The sequence below is a fragment of the Zootoca vivipara genome, chromosome 5 (genome assembly GCF_965207765.1).
Source record: "Zootoca vivipara chromosome 5, rZooViv2.hap1.1, whole genome shotgun sequence".
In the NCBI taxonomy this organism is placed as follows: domain Eukaryota; kingdom Metazoa; phylum Chordata; class Lepidosauria; order Squamata; family Lacertidae; genus Zootoca; species Zootoca vivipara.
The window spans coordinates 49,476,573-49,492,445 of NC_142588.1; the positions used below are offsets into that span (position 1 = coordinate 49,476,573).

The 15,873-nt window shown below is 43.4% G+C and overlaps 1 protein-coding gene across 2 annotated transcripts in view; it reads right to left on the bottom strand.

Annotated features, from left to right (window-relative positions):
* The window catches only part of SHOC2 (SHOC2 leucine rich repeat scaffold protein), a 53,246-nt gene extending 37,824 nt beyond the window's left edge, over positions 1-15,422 (bottom strand). The window contains exon 1 of one of the 2 annotated variants that reach the window (XM_035132853.3): positions 15,362-15,422. The gene's annotated coding sequence lies outside the window, so the exon portion shown is untranslated. Of the gene's footprint in view, positions 1-14,283; positions 14,780-15,361 lie in introns of those variants that run through there. The other variant, XM_060274731.2, reaches the window with a different exon arrangement.
* Positions 15,423-15,873: the final 451 nt, after the last annotated feature.

Genomic DNA, 15,873 nt, shown 5'->3' on the forward strand with positions numbered 1-15,873 from the left:
ATTAACTTGTTCTGTTCATTTCAATTGGAATTAAGTTCAATTTAGTCTGGATCCAACCATCTCAATTTCTTCTGGGAGCAAGAAGCAGCACAGCCCACCGCTACCCTCACATGCATGCAGAGAACTTGGGGGAAACACAGGCTCTCATGTCTCACTTTACATAAGACAAGTCAGGAAAGCTAGAAGCACAGAGGGAGACCTGTGCTGCTCCTGGCCTTCTCCAAAACCAGTTAAAATGAGGGCCCAGTGTGAGGGTTGAGGGGAAGGAAAGTGTTAGCAGTGATTGTAAATAATGTCTGGCTTCTAAGTCCTGCAAAAGTGTGTGGACTGCTGCTCAGTATTATCCCCATACCACTGACAGGGGGATAACTCAAATATAATGGCTTGCCTAACATATTTGAACTTAGAACTGAGAATTTCTGACTCCTCTCACAGTGATTATGCTACACAAACTTTCTCCTTGTGCAAAAACATTACAACTGAAGTGTATGCCAGGTGGGAACTGCAGCATTCACAACTTCTAAAGACAAACCCTTGCAAAACACACACACACACACACACACACACACACACACACACACACCCTTTTCTGCTTTGCATATTATGTTCCTATCACAACTCATGTTTCTCTTCTAACATTCTCCCAATCCCATCTCTCACATACAAAAACCTGGTTCCACATTTCGCAAATGCAGTCCATAGCACCCGCACCCATGTCTCCCAAGCTCAATTATCCATTAAGAACTCAGAAAACAACTAGCTTAGCACAGACATAGCTACGTCACCAAGTGAACAGAGATGCTTATCGCCATGGAGACCTTTGCACTCTCTCCTCTGTTCCCACTATAATTTTAGAAGATAAACATTGTGCTAATAGGAATGTTTTTGCTGGTTAAAAGAACAACTTTCAATTCAACCAGAGCAATTCCACTCCAACAAAACCACTGCAGAATTCCCTTGATAGTTTATCCCAGACTAAGAACTCCCCTCCACCAGCACCTTGACTGGAATTACATGCTAAAGAGGAAAATATTCTAGACTGAGATCATAGAATTGTAGTGTTAGGATCATCTATTCTAGACCAACCCCTTGAACTGCAAGAATCTGTTGCCCAACGTGGGCTCAAATCCACAACCATGAGACTAAGGGTTTCATTCTCTACCAACTGAGCTATCCCTCATGTACATAGTTGAAGCAAACCCTTTTTGTCAAACTCCTAAATATGCAATTTGATTAAGCTTACTGCTATGACACTTGGGTATCATCCACACAAAAAGGGCAGCTTTTTTGTCTTTTTCTCTCTCCCCCTCCCCCCTTTTTTGCTCTTAATGAATTCACTGTGGAAATGAAGCACAGTGAAAATGGATCATTCCAGTTCCAAATGAAAGGAGGAATTACTCTGCTCCGCAATAGACAATGAGCTACCACCACCAGAGTTGGTCCAAGACATTTTGCTGCCCAAATACCAAATGGTGTCTCCCCTTTCTTCCCTATTTCAGAACAAGTTCCGCAGAACATAATGGTATCTACTTGTGAATAACCAAACAAACTTGGATGCAGCTGCATGTGTCCTGAATTTTCTACTGGCCCCTGCTAGCAACTGCCCATGACTGTAAGGACAATGCAAAGATATGCATGATCTCTGTGCATGCACACACAGCCCTTTGCTCTCACTTTGCCCCTCCTTTCATACAGGTAAGCAAACAAGCCAATTAACCATAGCTACCAATTATTTTGAACCAGAAACTAAGATTAATGACTTTCAAGCAAGCCAACTTCTTGAAGACAACCTTAAAGTGGGGAGGTGTGAACCCCCTTCGCCTCTGAACAGAAATATCAGTTCCAAGAAATAGAGCATCACCAAACAAGCATAAATTTAAGAAGTCAAGTCCCTACTATGTGATGCTGGCACAAAGTGATTTTCTTGATAAACTGCTTTATCGGGAATCTGTCGACTATTTCCATTCCTTCCATGATAAAGGTTCCATTAATCCTCAGACTGATTAGAGTACCAGGTGACTACATCTCCCTCACAGATCCTTGTATCAAGGACACTGTCACTCTTTTAAGGAAAATAAAATGGACCACCATTGCCAAGAAAGTTTGAAGCCCAAAGACATTCGCAGGTTTGCAATGGGGTCTGCATTCCAAATAAGTAAGGCTAGGCTAGTGGAGCCAGTGTGGTGTAGTGGTTAGGAGCGGTAGACTCATAAGCTGGTGAACCGGGTTCGCGTCTCCGCTCCTCCACATGCAGCTGCTGGGTGACCTTGGGCTAGTCACACTTCTTTGAAGTCTCTCAGCCCCACTCACCTCACAGAATGTTTGTTGTGGGAGAGGAAGGGAAAGGAGAATGTTAGCCGCTTTGAGACTCCTTTGGGTAGTGATAAAGCGGGATATCAAATCCAAACTACTACTCCTCCTCCTCTTCTTCTTCTTCTTCTTCTTCTTCTTCTTCTTCTTCTAGCTTAATTTTGACACAAGTCAGAATTCACCTAACTCATTACAAACTCATCCAAACTGAGCACTGAGAAGCTTCTGGAATACTACCGGTAGCACAGCAGCTCCCTGGGGCGGAGAGAAGACATACACAACTCTATTAAAATTAAAGCCAACTCTAACTGACTTTGATGGATCTAGGCCTTTGGGAAACATGTTGGCCATTTTAAATAAATAATCTTATCAAATAAAAGGACAGCGTAAAATCAGATTTATTAGGATAACAAACAGTTCTAAAACTGAGATGGAACATGCTTCAACTGGAGGCCAAATGAAACATCATTACAAATGTGGGAAAGTAATAATATTATTTTATTATAATAATACCTGAAACTCATGCTTTTAAATGGAAAATTTGGCTGATTCGTTGTTGTTTTTAATGGATTATTGTTTTCATAAAGTTTCCAGCATCTCCTTTAAACATCTCCCAACACACATGTGAAAACACATGGAATAAGGAGAAATTCTGCTGTGCATGACTTATAGATCAGGCAAAAGAGCCCAGGCAATAAGGTTAATAATGTAAAATCATTTGCAGAATTAATTTTTAACTGCAATATTATATCTTGGTTAAGGTTCTTCTCTTTGAATCTGCAAGTATTTACACTTCAAATGAACTTTTACTGTCCAAGCTATGAATTTGATATTTACTCCAAATATACCTTGAAGCATTGTGTTCACAGTTAACTTTTTTAAAATTAAAGATTAAGCTTTAATTTAGACTTGCTTATTGGAGAAAAACCAGACAACGCTCGTTTAGACCGATTCTGATAAAGCAAAAGAAAAACCGATAGTGAAATAGTGTATTGCTAGCGTGGGTTGAAAAATACCATCTGCTGCAATTACAATTTGCTTCCCTTACTTTGCAAATAAGAGCCTTTAACTTCTTGGTTCCGGTTTCTGTTTTTGGCTTCATGCTAATAGATTTGTTCGGATCAAGTACACTCACTCAAGGCAGAACTCAATCGCAACTGCAAACATAAAACTGATAACTATTCTTTCCACATTTCTGTATATTATTTCACATATGAGGTAAAGTATCATGCCAATTCCTAACAAACTCACTCTAGCATGATTCGGAGAGGGGGCAAAATCAGCTTCTTGTTCCAAGCACTAGAATTGCCAAGAGCAAGTTTAGCCCCCTCCTCAATGGTGTGCATGCCTTTACTTTCCCATGTAGGAATGAAAAAAAATCATATTCATTCCTATGAGAGAAAACAAAGAGTTACACCTGGGGATAATATCACACACAACCATAATTAACCCCAACAGTGGCTGGCAATACCAGTACAGTGGTACCTCGGTTTATGAACACAATTGGTTCCGGAAGTCTGTTCATAAACTGAAGCGTTCATAAACTGAAGCGAACTTTCCCATGGAAAGTAATGGAAAGTGAATTAATCCGTTCCAGATGGGTCCACGGCGTTCGTCAACCGAAAATTCGTAAACCGAGGTGTTCATAAACCGAGGTTCCACTGTACTGGAAAGCAGCCCATGGGAGACAACAGTACCTCCCCTCCTGAAAGCACCTTCAGGGTTCTAAAGCAAGGACAACGTATTTCTGAAACTTCTTTTTCCCTCCACCCCACAAAAACTAGAGGGATGTTTGAAAGTGGGGAATAGGAGGAGGCAGCAGTAGGGACTATAACATTAGTGACACTTAATATGCAAATGTTGCTCAATTATCATTTAGGAGGAATTCTTGGAAATACAACACAAAGCTAGGGCGATCCCCAACTGCAATCCAGTACAACATTAAGATACAGGAGGGGATACAGAGGCTGATGTGTTATATATAACACTAACACACACACACAAAATACACACATATGATTACATGTATGTATGTATGTATGTATGTATGTATACAAACACACCTTAATGCCAAAATGGCTTCTAAGCAACTGATTGAGCAGAGGAGCAATCAGCAATGCCACAGCAAATTAGGCAGGAGTGCAGGTCTGACTTCATGCTAGAACCAGACAGCCTTACCACCACTATTTAGCATAAATGATATCGGAGAATACTGTTTATTTCACCAAGCTCCAAAGCACAAGAATATGTGTTCTAAAAACTTTTACTGGTTCCTTCAAGATAACCTGAGCTGAAATATGCAGGAGTAAGGAAAGTGCTGGGTGCAACAGATTGTTACGTACTTACTGTAAAGAGAATTTTTCACACAAACAGACCTCCAAAATAATGTTTTGAGGCACGTGGATGTCTTTTTTATTATTAAATTTTTATTCACTTTTCTTTTTCTATCATTACATACATCTCATATCAATAACATTTATATTGCATCATCTCTTCCCTTCCCTCCCGGGCTTCCCTCAGCTTCCACTTCTGGTTTGTTTCCCTCTTATTACATACAGCTATTTCTTAAAAGTCCACTATATCATTTCTTTGTTATTTCAAATGTTCTTTGTTAATACGTGGGTGTCTATTATTGCAGCAAGAGTCATATACTGAGGGACTTGAGCTATTAAGACTTGTCAGCTGCCTCATACCAATTCATCTTGCAGCCTGCAAAACTTGATTCACCGCTTTTTCCAGTGTTCATGTAGTGGCAGACCTTCCAGTACACGTAGCTGCCCTCCAATTTATGCAATGCCATACATCAGAAGGATTTGGGCTTCTGATTCCTTGCCACCCACTGTGTCAAGGCATATCAACCTAGTTTGTAAAGTGAACTTCTTGTATTGCTTTAGTTATGAATAACTGGGAGAAGCTACGATGTACAAAAAGTTTTACAAGTCTCCCGATCACCAACACACACAGCGCACCATTACATGACTTTAGTCACACACAGTATGCCTGGAGCTCATAAGAGCTTCATTCACAGCACACACAAAAAAGGCGATAAAAGTGGTAACTTTGATACACCCTAAAACTAGCCTATGTACCAAGGGTGCAAATTTTAAGCAGGGTGTAAGAGTCATTTTAACCAATGTGCTAAGGAATATTTAAAAGGGTAAAGGGACCCCTGACCATTAGGTCCAGTCACGGACGACTCTGGGGTTGCGGCACTCATCTCGCTTTACTGGCCAATGGAGCCGGCGTACAGCTTCTGGGTCCTGTGGCCAGCATGACTAAGCCGCTTCTGGCGAACCAGAGCACCGCACAGAAACGCCATTTACCTTCCCGCCGGAGCGATACCTATTTATCTACTTGCACTTTGACATGCTTTCAAACTTTAGTAAACTCTAAAGTATTGAGGAATTGACTCAATGATCGCTTGCAAAAACTTTCCTCTATAGGCACACACATTGGCCACACAATTTACATTGGCACCAACCATGTGGCGAATAGCTTTTCTATCCCAGTTTCTAGCACTGCTCTTGGAAGGACAAACAGCTGCAGCGCAAGGAGTTTCTTTAAACAGCTTTGGCCAGTACATCAGCAATGGCTATTCCTAGACACCTTGATGTATGGTCTGGAAGCTGTAGTAGATAATGCAGAATGATAGAACTGCACTGGCTGCTGATTTGCTACCAGACCAGGTATTGACCTACAAAGCCTGAACAACTTTGGGCCGGGCTATTCATGTGAATGCCTTCTGCAATACTGACCTGTCCAGCTACTGTGGTCATCATCAGAGGCCCTCCTGGTGTAACCAACTGCATCTGGCAACAGCTAGCAACAGCCAAGAGGAGGACCTCTTCTGTGATGGCAGCCTTACTATGTAATAGCTTCCCCCCTGAAATAAAGTATGCATTGACTTTGTTGCACCAAAGGCACATGCTGAAAATGTTCTTGTTTGCATCAGCATCTGATGGTTCATAATGCCGGCCGCTATAATTTTAAAACTCCCTACTGCTTGCGTTGTGTTGCTCTGTTTTTAGTATATTGTATACATGTGCTTGACTGTATTGTACTCCACTTGCATATGTTTTACATGACAGAAAGCATATAAATATTTTAAAATCAATGCTGGAGCTATATTGCCAGACAAACCCCATAGATAGAATATGTAACAATAATGACTGAGAGAACTTTGAGGGAAGAGATTTTCAACATGACATGCAGGCTTAGACAGTACTCAGTTTATGAATGGGGGTCTCCAGTTTTTTCCAGAATCATTATGCTTGAATAATACTGTATATATCCTCCAGGAGTGTACCATCTAAGGAGATTCTATATACTGTACCAAGAATTCAAGCTTTCGTTTAAATGCATGAACCATTCCTAAAAGCACATGTCTTTTGATATTACTACCAGCAGGGCTCTGCAACAAAATGTTGCAATGCAGAAGACTTCTGACCAAGGTTGCAGTTACTCATTTCATTACCCCACCCCACCCCCACCCTCAATCAAGTTAGCATTCTGTGCCCACTAAGCATGCTCAGATTCCTATCAGCAATTCTCACTTCGGTCCCTAGGGACACTTAAAACAGATTCACCAAAATATATCAAGATAATGAGAGGATTCTCTCTTCCCTTTTTATCACTATGTGCCTCTTCCTCAGGCTTCCTTTTCCAGTTGTTCCATTCCATTATCCTCCCACTCTGTTTTCTGTTTTCCCCAGTCTATGTTAGTCAGCAATGTGTGGCCACCATCCTCTTTGGCTATTTGGGCAGGGGAGGGGCAGAGGAGAATCCACCGTGAGGTATTTCCCTGAAGTTTTTATACTCCTGTTATCCTGAGTCTCCTGATACCTCATTATTGTGGGTGGTGCAGTTCTGTCTACCTTTGCGTGAGCATGTGAAGACTTGCCCCAGAAATAAAGAGAACACTGATAACCTGTGTCTAAATGTGAAAGAAGTTATCTGGGGAGAAAGCTCTCTAAAATTGGCTTTAGCTCTCTCTCGTCACCAAACCAGGATGATTTTCATTGCATAAATTTGTTTTTAAGTCACCTGATGTATCTTCAACTACTTTCAGTCTCAAAGTTATTTTTAATTTCTCCACAAGCATTCATTGCAAAGGGCATAGCACAACAGACTTGTATTTAAAACAGCTCAAGCTGGTACAAGTCCAACTAACATTAATGCTGCATTCTCAAGAGGAGCAATTTCAGTGATTGGCCCAACTTTAAATAGCCATGTAAACAAAAGAAGAAACTTCATGACATGTCATCAGTGACAAATTCTTTGCTTATGAAAGCAAGAGTTTCTTCCACTGCTCCCAAACTAAGCTTGTTCAGCATGAATAAATTTTGTGTTTTACAACCATCGTAATGTCTGAAAGAAAATGAAAAAACACACCAATTTTTTTCATATGATCAGGATTTTTACTAAACAGTCTTTTACTATACAGTCTTGGAAATACTAAATTGCAGAAGCCAGTGACAAGCATTCACTTCTAGATCGCAAAATAATTTTGAAATCACTTTGCGCTGTGCCTAATCGCAGTTTGCCTAGTTTCGTCACCTTGCATTTACATCTGAGTACTAAATGATTTCATCTCCTTTTATAAATATACAATTAAGGGGGGAAGGGTGCAATGGAGGCTACAGATTGCCAGCATGGACAACAGGAGCACAGGCTAACACAAAGAAAGGAAAGAAAATAGTACCTAGTTGGTATTAACCACTCAATTTAAAGACACATGCATTTGGAAGGAACTGTGCTGATAGAGGAAGAGGGGAATATTGTTTTACACCAAGAATGTTACCTCAATAGAGATATGATTGATCACTGGTCAGTATCAGATAGCACGCTAAATGAGAGAGAGAGAGAGAGAGAGAGAGAGAGAGAGAGAGAGAGAGAGAGAGAGTGATTGAGAGTGAGAGTGAGAGAGAGAGAGAGAGAGAGAGAGAGAGAGAGAGAGAGAAGCATAATTTACAGAATTCTGTATCTTTTCAGTAACACACACCACCACCACCACCACACCAATTATTTCAATAATTATTTATCTTTCCAGTCAGTTTGAGCTCTCTTAATGTATGAAACAAATTGTATATTATTGTCTTTTTGGAAAACACAATTAAGGGAGGGCAGGGTTGGTGGAAGCCACTCACACTGATGGCCATTGTGGATAATAATGTTATTAGGGTCATGGACTATTAAAAAAAAGGTTATTTCATTTAATCCTTCCAGATGGTACCAACCATCCTTTCTAGTCCATAGATTAGGAATGCTGTATATGGAAGAGAAACTGTACTCCCTGCCACCAACCTTGCCTATTAGCAGTAACATCCTGCACAATCCTCTTTTAATAAAGCGCACTGCCAGCTCTGAGCAAATCTCCATAAACATAATATATTTTAGCATCAACAGCTAGACAGCAAGCATGAACTCAGCTGTGCAACAAGCAATATTTCGTAAGTCACGAGAGTACAAATGGAGAAGATATTTCAAAATGTACTTGCATCATGTAAAAGGCATTGCTCCTTTACAACAGGGGTGGAAAATCTTTTTTCTGTCAAGGGCTGCATTCCCTCAAAGTAGACAGGGGTTGCATGCTGGTGTTTGGTGGAGGTAGAGACAGCAGTGGGTGTGGCCAGAGCCATAGGGGGCAGGGCACCCCCATTTCTCTTTCTGCCATGCCCTTCTCTTGACATCCACATAAGGTTAGAAAGGAGATGGACTTAGCTACCTCAAACTGCACAAACTTCCCACACAGAAGCCAGTTCCATTTATGAAAGTGTGCAAGCTGCATGCATATCATCTACCCCAGCGTTTCTCAACCGCTGTTCCGCGGCACACTAGTGTGCCGCGAGACGCTGGCTGGTGTGCCGCGACGTGCGGCGACGAGAAGGGCAATTTGCGTTGTCACGTGCCTGGCGGCCGCCAATATACATTACTGACCCGCCAGAAAGCAATATTTCTCCTCCTCTTTCCCAAAGCTCAGTGCAAACGACTGGAGGGTGCTTTTAGAGTCTAGGGAGGCCCCCTAGGGAGGCGCGCTCCAGATCCGCCGCTGGCCCCCCTTAAGCCGCATCAAGGTTGCTCTGCCTCCCCTGCCTCCTTCGCCCGTCCTTCGCCATGGCTGCGCGGCGGACGCTGGGCTTCGCGGTCCAGAATTACTCGCAAGCAGCAGCCAAGGTAACCTTTCGCCTTTGAGCCGCCCCGCAGCTCCCCTGGAAGTGCGCGCGCCCTTGTAATTTGGCAAGTGTTTCTTACAGTCATAATTATATAGTCAATATAGGGCGGCACAGTTAAATTTTTTAACTTTTTTAATGGTGGTGTGCCTCGTGATTTTTTTCCATGGAACAAGTGTGCCGTGGCCCAAAAAAGGTTGAGAAACACTGATCTACCCCACTGAACACACGCAGGCTGGGAAACAGCTGGTCATTTGCACAAGCATCAGAGAGGACACACATATTCACAAGGCTATGCCAATTTGAGGGGGAAAGCACATTATAAAAAACAACAGCATGATGATGATAAAAGTAATTATCATGTTTGGCACTGCCTTTAAGAATAATGTGACTGTAAACTAACATAAGTAAAGGCATCTTCCTTTATAGCCCATCTTGAGTTCCACCTTGGAAGACCAAAGGAAGAAAGGAAAGAATCAGAAATGTACTTAAAATTCGCTCCCTCTTCTTTCCTTTGAAGTTGGATCACTTCACAGTGATCTGACAGGTAAGTTCCCCCCACCCCAGATCCTGTCCCTCAACCCAGATCTACACAATTAACACAGAACTGCCTAAAATCAGTACAGTTGCTTCATGAGATAATGACTGGAAAAACACATAGCAATGGTATTATGCTGAAAAGAATGTTATGCTGGAAAATACTTCTGCTTCAAGCCAGATTGAGTACTTTAGGCGTGTCTAATGGAAACTGAGCTCTAGGCAGTGCAGGTAAATGAAACAATGTTATCAACTCATAGACACTTCCCATATCAACAAAATGGAAATTTAAAACAGAAATAATAATATAGCTATCAGCCACAGCAATTCTAAAACAGAGACAAGTGTTTGGGTCCTGACACACTGAACAGGGTTTGTCACTTATTCCTCCATGTCAGCCTTTGTTAACTTGATGCCCTCCATATGTTCTGGACTATTAGCCCCACCAAAAACATATCAAGGGCTCCAGGTCGGCAACAATCTACTTCTTCATACACATAAACTTTTATTCTCCTTTTTCCTCTCTGGTCCCTTATTCTGTTCAGTTTCAGCTTATGCAATCAGCTGATGTGGGCAAGGTGCTGGCGGCAATATATCCAATCACATGCCCTCTTGACCCCTGTTCCTCCTGGCTCATTAAATCTAGCAGAGGTGGTCTGACTGGTTGGGTCCAGAGCATGAAAAACTCTGCATTGCATGAGGGGACGGTCCCTGCCTTGAAAAAAACAGTGGTACAGCACTCCTAGATTTCTCAGACTAGAACTACCAATGAAAAACACACCTTTCGGGGAGAAGATGGTGATGAGGGTTGTGGTGGGGCATGACACAGATTATTTAGATCCATTCCAATCTGGGTTCAGGCCTGCCCATGGGTTCCCTGATGGATACCCTTTGCAAAGAGCAGAGCAAGGGAAGTTTGGCCTTGCCTCGTGATCTGTCCTCGGCTTTTGATGCCACTGACCATGGTATCCCCCTGGACCTGCCTCTGGGGAACAGGAATTGGGGGCACTGTGTTACAGTGATTCCAATCCTACCTCCAGGGCCAAGTCCAGAGAGCTGCATTAGCAGAGTGCTTTGTAGCCCATGGCAGCTATGTTATGGGTTGCCACAAGGTACTATTTCCAATGCTATTTAATATCTTGACGAGACCCCAGGAGATCTGGGGCAAGGTCCCATCAGTATTCTGATGACACTCAGCCCTTTTTCTCCATAACATCTGAATCGGGAGATGCTGTGCAGTCCCTGGACCAATGCCTGGTTGCATTGAGGAAGAACAAGAACAAGATAGAGACACTGTGGGTGGGGGGGTTCCTGTGTCCGAGAAATTAGTCAGTTGGCTATCCTGGATGGGGTTGCACCAAAATTCATACTGCACAAAGGTGTTGTATGGCCCTGACAGAGGAAGAACTTGCACAAGCTTGGCTTGTCATACATTAATCAACACAGAAGGAAATGAAAGTAGCAGGGAGTAAGTTTTGATGGAGAAAGATACATAAATGAACAGCAGAGCGAGTCATCAAAGCTATAGGTGAAGATAAATGAAAACCTCTATTTGCCATCACCTTTCATCTGAAAAGAATTATCTGATCAACTTTACCACAAACAGCTTGGGCAAAACCAGGAAATAATATACAGTATGAGCTGCCCTGAACCTTTAATCTGCGTCCAATGCTTACACAGCATATTACAGTGTTTACAGTATTCAAAAATTACTTCAAATTCTTATTGCAAAATTGTCTTCTCATGACAGTATTTTACAAAAGCCTTTATTAATTTTGATCCAATCTAGAATGTTTATCCATATCAGTCCTTGGACATATTTCTTAGAACTGAAACATGATAATGTATATGAATTTTTGATGGCTAATCCTGTTTCTTTTTAATATTGTTTTATGGAGTTGTAATGTTATATATGCTGTAAGTCACCCTTGGTGGACAAGATATCTCTGTTTTAATAAAACAAATAAATACCACTGCACATATTGAATTTATTCCCTCACAAAATTAATATCTGTCAAAATGAAACTGTTGCCATGGATGAGCTCACTAGAAGAATCGTCAAATGAAACTGAAGCAGTGCACACAGAAAATATGAACACATTCATAAATCTATATACCCAAAAACTGTTGCAGAAATTATACGCTTGTGCAATGAAAATTTGACCGTCTCGCTCAATTAAAACAAGAACCAGCATGATAGCATAATGTAACTATCAAGATAATATACGTGCAAGCCTCTCCTTGGCCTCTATGACATCTGCAAACTGTGGGAAAATTGTAACTAGCAGCAACTCTACACACAGTGACAGCACTGTTTACAAACCTTACTTCTATCTACAGGTAGGTAGCCGTGTTGGTCTGGGTCGAAGTAAAATAAAAAAATTCCTTCAGTAGCACCTTAAAGACCAACTAAGTTTTTATTTTGGTATGAGCTTTCGTGTGCATGCACACTTCTTCAGATACAGTGAAATATAAGTCCCCAGGCACTTATGTAGAGAAGGGGTGGGGATGGGGAGGGGAGATCATTTGCAGTCGTTTTTGGTCATCAACAGCTATCAGTCAGTCAATCACCCACTTCCACCACCCTTCTGAGTGATCTCCCCTCCCCATCCCCACCCCTTCTCTACATAAGTGCCTGGGGACTTCTATTTCACTGTATCTGAAGAAGTGTGCATGCACACGAAAGCTCATACCAAAATAAAAACTTAGTTGGTCTTTAAGGTGCTACTGAAGGAATTTTTTTATCTTACTTCTATCATAATCCATAGCACAGATAAGGAAATCACTTTCTACATCTATAAACTACTGGGAGCATGGGAGCCTGCAGACTTGCATGTAATTCCGGCCATGCTTCTACATTTTAAAGCTATTGCAAGCGGAGCTCCAAGTACAAAGTAGCTTCCCCCCTGAAAACCTGCTGCTTCCCCAAATCATATGTAAATAACCATGGCCTCTTAATTTCACTTGCTACATCTATAGAAACTCCAGAGCTCAACAAACCAATTTACACGTGATGATTATCACAAACTAAAATGAATCCAGCTGCCATCTATTGGGAAATCTTACTTGCTAAGAGCTCTCGGGATAAATCACCGAGACAATCTAAATATTTAAACCCATGTCAACAGTAATGGATTCTGAAAAATCAGCTTATCTAAAATATGACACTAAACAGAATAAATGTAAATGTATTGATAAGAACTAGGTGGGACTCCAGAGATCAAGAAACTATTTTTGCTTAAAGCATGACTGCATATATTGTGTAACTTCTAAGAATGCCAAGCATGCCTTACAGTGCAATCCTACACAAGTCTATTCAGAAGTACAGTAACTTCACTGGGTTCAATAGGACTCACCCCCAGCTGATTGCTGATTGTATTTTCCCTTATTTTTTAATCCCATTTTAAACTTAAGATAAGGCTACAATCCTTTTTTTAAAAAACCCTCTGTTGAAAATGACTAAGAATCTGCGTCAATTGTGGGAAATGCTCTTTAACTTATGTTTGAGCAATTTTATGGTTCCAAAAGGCAGGCTACAATATACAATTAAAACTCAGCCATAATTGCTATTTGCCTGTGAAAACATATTTCTTCATGTGCATATGCAGTTACTAAAAATGAATGATTTTACATACCAGTTTAAGCTACATTTTGAAATGTTGCATTAAAAATGCTGAGTTAAAGTTTGTCTTTTAAAAAACGCATTTTAAAATCTTTTAAAAGAGTCTTGAAAAAATCAAAACACCCAACACTGAAATCTCATGCTCATTAAATAAAATAAATCTCATTAAATAAAACTGTATTTATACAGTTAGCAAACACATACACACATTTGTTACATGTAATAAATGGAAACAGATTTCAAACTACTTTAGTGTTTATCAAATGGTAATCACTAAAATCAAATCCTTTAAATTTGATAGCTAGATGATTAAAGACAGTAGAATCATATACAGAAAACTGAAATATAATCACAATGAAATAGGAAAAGAATTACATACACCTCCTTTAGAAAGGAAAGCGGGGCTTTTCAGAATCAACATCCAGTGTTAAAAATGGAAATACAACAGTGGTGCTGATTACAGTCAAAATCCCTGAAACAATTTTTTCCCTTGATCTTCATGCTTGGTGAAAGACAAGCTGCCCATCTCAGCTTCTGTTATTGACATCACTCCTCCACAGTATATACACACTTTCTCTTGACACCAGACATTTTATTTTAGAGCAGATAATCCAACTCTCACCCATCTGAGGACACTGGCTATACCTGCTGGAAAAGGGCTTCAGTGCTTTGTGTGTTCGGGGCTTCCTGCTTCTTCTCGCGACTACCTTCTGCTGCTGCTGCTGCCGTTTCTCCTTCTGCCTTGTGGCCTCTAAGGCCCAAACCCCTGTCTCCTGTCAGCAGCACAAGCAGCAGCCCGAGACAAGCCTTGGATCAGAGGCTCCTCCACCTACACCCTTGCAGCAGCAGCAGCAGCAGCAGCCAGCAAAGCAGCGGCGCACACGCGCACAGGCTCAGGCACACGCGCGCCCTTTCGCCAACCACCTCCCGAGCCCTTTCCCCTGCATACTCCACCCACTGCCCGAGGTCGACCCGGAGGGGTCCCCCTTGCAGCCCCGCCCTTCTCCCTGGGCCACAGCAGCCTTCCCCGACACCACCACCGGCTGGGGCTGCCTCCCTAAACAAGGGCTTCCACTGCACAGGTGCAAAAAAAACAACAACCACCCCTGCTGCCAGGAGGGGCCTTTACTTGCCACTGCGCCCCCCTCCTTCCTTGGCACCCATCGCCCCCTTTCTCCACGCACGCCTTCCCTTCGGAACCTCCCCCTTTTCAGCTGCTCTGCTTCCTTCCCCTGCAGCCCAACCTCCCCCTCCCCATCCATTTTCCCCCTTGAAAAGGCGGGTTCGTGTGCGGCGCCCCCCCCCCGACAGACGCGCCCCCTGCCCGATCCGGAGCCCCATTTCCTCCCTTCCACTCCGCACTCACCTTTGCGGGACTGCTCGCCCCATGCGCAGAATCCCCTTCGCCCTCCCTCCCGCCGCCTCCCCTTTCCCAGCTGCCAACGACACCCCCCCCCGGTTGCAGCCCGTCGACCTCCCGCATTCCTCCGCTTCCCCCTCCCCGCTCTCTAGCGAAGGCTCCCGCCTCCCTTACCAAGCTCCCGATACCCCGCTCGAGCCGCCCGCCTCCCTCCCTCCCAGCTGCCCTTACCCCTACAAGACGGCCGCCCTTCCCACTTCCCTCCCCTCCCTCCACATTCCAGCTGCAGCCCCATATCTGCCCCCTGCCGCCGCCGCCACCCCCCCGTCCTCAGGCCTCCCCCCCCCCCCGAGCTTTCCTTACCGTGGAGGCTCCTCCGCCATCCCCTCCTCACAGCCGCTTCCACCGTCCGCCTCGCCCGCCTGCCGCCGTCACCGCGCACCGAGCGGCCCGTCACGGGACTCCCCGCCCACAGACCTCCACGGTAACCATAGAGAGGGGGAAAGTGGCAGGTGGAGCGGCGCGCCGGCTTCAGCGCCCGGACGCCGCCATGTTAACCGGAGGCAGGGTGAGTGAGGGGAGGGGGGGAGTCTTCGTTGCTATTGGCAACGGACGAGCACGACTCGAGGCATTAATGGCCGAGGGGGGATAGGGGGGCAAACGCCGTGATGCGTGTGCATATAAATATTAGGACCCCAAAGTCTAACAAACGAAGTTGGTTTTATTAAACGTGATACAGAATAAAGGACCCGCTGCCCTCGCTAGGTATGCAGCCGCGCTGAGGGCAAAAAGGCCGCCCTCTCCTCCCCTTCGTACGCGTACCGAGAGGCATGGCTGTCCGTTTGCCGCACAAAAGAGCGAGGACGTCGCCGCTG